The 3,731-nt window shown below is 26.3% G+C and overlaps 1 non-coding gene across 1 annotated transcript; it reads left to right on the top strand.

The window, feature by feature from the left end:
- The first annotated feature begins 506 nt into the window (after nucleotides 1-506).
- On the top strand, nucleotides 507-577 carry TRNAG-CCC (transfer RNA glycine (anticodon CCC)). The gene has a single exon. It is a non-coding gene; the product is annotated as a tRNA-Gly (tRNA).
- The last annotated feature ends 3,154 nt before the right edge of the window (nucleotides 578-3,731 follow it).

The following is a 3,731-nucleotide window of genomic DNA, read 5'->3' as shown; positions in this document are numbered from 1 at the left end:
TCATTTTAACACCACTATATATTTTTTTTTATTGTGTCGATAATACCTTGAGTTGTTCTTTTTTTTCGTTATCTCTCTCTCTTTTTTAAAATATATATAACTTATTGGTTCATATATTTTATTTTTATTTATAATATATTTTAAAATATAAAAAATTACTTATTGTATGCACACTGGGAACAACGTGCCACGAGGCTAGTATAACAAAAGAAAACTCCTATATAAACAGTTATTAGTGATGCTACTGCACCAACTATAAATATAAGATAATTATAAAAGTTAATTGTAATTACTGTTCGTTTATTTACAAAAATAACTCCACATTATTAACACTACTACACAAAGTTCTTATGTTGTCTCCATATTACCTTCAGTTGATTTTCTTTTTTGTTTCTTTCTTTTAGTTTTTAAAATTATTTTTATTTATAATATATTTTAAAATATTAAAAACTATTAATTGCATATGATAGGATTGTAACAAGTCAATTCGCCGTAGGAAACAAACAGCGCATCTGGTGTAGTGGTATCATAGTACCCTCCCACGGTACTGACCGGGGTTCAATTCCCCGGATGCGCATGGAAATTATAATTTTTGTTGCTTTTCTCTTCCGCGTCGGAAATGTTAAGATTATTGTCAATTTCAACTGAAACTATGGAAAATAACGAATTGCGATTGCAAACCAAAGAAAACAATTATCTCCTTATTAGAAAACAAATAACAATTTATCTTCCTATATTTTTTAAATACAACAATTTTACCTTCCTATATTTTTTTAAAATGAAACAATTTACCTCCTTATACAGAAAGATAAATTGCTTCATATTAAAAAAAGTATAGGGGGGTAAATTGCTATATTTTTTTTATTAGGAGGGTAATATACTCATTTTCAATATTATAGGAGGGTAAATTGCTATTCACCCTCTTAAAATTTATAAAATATTGAAAAGTATTTGATAAAAGTTTAGACAATGAGTTTATAAAATTAAAGAAAATATATGCTATAAAGAGCTTACAAACTCGTTTTATATTAAATAGAAAGGAATTCCAAATATATTTTAGAATTCTAAGGAATTAGCTTCTTCTATTTTGGTTATATTAATACAAAATTGTCATTATTAAACATTTCATGTACTCAAACGCTTTAAAAATTTAGTTTTAAAATAAAATCTAACGTCTTACAATTTTTAAAAATATCTTATATAATTTATAAACTTATAAAATATTTCAAATAAACAGCGAGACATCCACTTAAAAGATATTAGAAATTTAGAGCCTATAAATTTTATTGTCATTAGTACCAAAGTTCAGTATCCAGCTGAAATTCCCAAGATAATCAAAAGATTTGACTGACAAAAGCATGTTAACCTGTGGAAAAATAAAAAAGGTAAATTACATCAATATTCTCTGAGATTAAATCTAATTATACAAATATCCTACTTTCTGAAAAATAACAAATAAATCCCTTGAGGAGATAGATGTATAAGTTTTACAATTACAATATTAAACTCTGTACTTGTAATTCTTTTTTAAAAAAAATAAAAAATCATAGTTAAACTTAATTTCAGGGCCATCAATGTAAATTATAATAAAAAGGACAACTAAGTGAACTATTTCTGTAGAAGTGGGTTTGGTAATAAAGAATGTGGTAAATTATATTTTGCTATTTAAATTATGCCTGTTTTTATATTTTGTTATCAAAATTTTTTTTTGTATTAATTTATCATTTCAATTTTGTGAAATTTGCATTTTTTAGTATACGATCGTTTTTTTAAGGAAAAATATCTCAAGTTGTACATATTTGAAAAAATATCACATGACATAACCCTTTAATATCGTAAATGCACTACATGTGATTTTTTTCAATAAAAAACTTAATTGAAAAATAATTATAAATAAAAAAGCACACAATTTCATAAAATTCAGATGATAAATTGACATAAAAAAATATTTAAATACCAAAAAATAAAAATTTGAATAGCAAAAGTTAATCAAGTCTAAAGAATATGCCAACATAGCGGGGAATAATAAACACTTTATCAGAATCCAGGCTCAGAATAAGATCCCCTATTTGCACTTTATTCAGTGAACCCAGCCTTTTGTTATCTCACTTTCTTGGCTCTCCTATTTTGTATTTATTTTAATATTTAATTTGATTTTCTTATTTATTTGTCTAACTTTTCACCCTCTTATTATTATCTTTTTATCACCATTTTCCTCATATATATAATATTAATTTACTACTTTTTATATAATATACTGAATAACAAAATTCTAAATATTTAATTTTAATTATAATTAAAAAAATAGAAGAAAATGTGAGCAACCCTTGTGATACTGTGAACGACTAAATTATCATCCTATAAAAAATAACAATTGACATATCTGTATTTTTTTAAATGCAGCAATTTACTCCCAATATTTTTTTATAGTGAAGCAATTTACCTTATATTTTAGACAGAGTAAAGTGGTTCAGTTTAAAAAGGAATAATTACACTTTTCTCCTCTCAGATTTAGTGTAATTACACATAGACCTCCTGTGTTTGGAATATTCTATCTAGCACCTCTTAGGTTTGCATTCATCTAATAAATAAGTCCCTCTATTAATAAAAATTCATAGAATTTGCTGATATTAATAAAAAAAATTAAATATATATATATATATATATATATATATTAACCTTGATTGACTTACTACTGACTATTGCAGGTCAAATAAATTAGTCAAGATATATCTTCACCATTATAAGGGTAGTTTAATTTGAAAAAAATTATTTGACTTGTAACAAGTCAGTAATCAGTTAATTGAGAATAAATATCAATTTTCATTCGATTTTTTGTTAATATCAATAAATTCAATGAATTTTGACAAATAAAGAAACTTTTTTATTAGACGGAAGCAAATTTCAAAAATTCACAACTAGATGGTCACAACTGCACTAGCAGACACCAAAGTTGAAGGCAAGCCACGTCCGGTGGAGTAAACACTAAGTCAAACTGGCATTTTTAAATAAACTTAGCCTAACACCCTCTTAAAAGATATTTGAGTTTTTTAGCTTATTAAGATGTTACAAATGATGGTACAAAAATATAATCAACTAAATTTTATTATTTGGGGTATAATTTAGCACTATAATACTAGAATATAGTACAATTCTATTTTCTTTTTCTTTTTTCCTTTCTCTTTTTTGTTCCTCGTAGTAGAGCTTATATAGTGGTTGGTTATTCATTGTTGTATTAATGAAGAGCTTAAATTGTTCTATGTTGTATTTCCTGAACTTGGCCCCCTTTTTAGGCTTCTGTTATTGGAGATATTTTGGGCATAATTATTTAAAAAATGCCAAAAAATAAAAAACAATAAATAACAATCTGGAGTGAACTCTAGATTGTTAAAATTTTGAGTGGCACCGTGTTCTTAAAACGTGGTGCCACAAATTTTATATATATTTTTTTAATTAGTCAACGCGATGTTTGATCGTGGTGATTGGTTTTATACAAAAATTTTTTAATCAGTCACCGCGATAAGAAATTGTGATGACTGAGATAGCGGTTCTTTCAAAAAAATTTAAAAAAAAAGAGGAGGTCAAAGCAGTCTGCAATTTGCAGGCTGCCTTGGGCAGCGGTGTCTGGCAACACTGCACCACCGCTGGCTGTTACTATTCCCCCGTGAATTCCAACTCACACTTATTTAAGTGTGAGTTGCAATTCACAACTCTCACCCGAGAGTTAGAAA

The sequence above is a fragment of the Sesamum indicum genome, linkage group LG6, assembly GCF_026168435.1.
Source record: "Sesamum indicum cultivar Baizhima isolate 11 linkage group LG6, ASM2616843v1, whole genome shotgun sequence".
Taxonomy (NCBI): domain Eukaryota; kingdom Viridiplantae; phylum Streptophyta; class Magnoliopsida; order Lamiales; family Pedaliaceae; genus Sesamum; species Sesamum indicum.
This window is presented reverse-complemented; position numbering and strand designations above follow the sequence as displayed.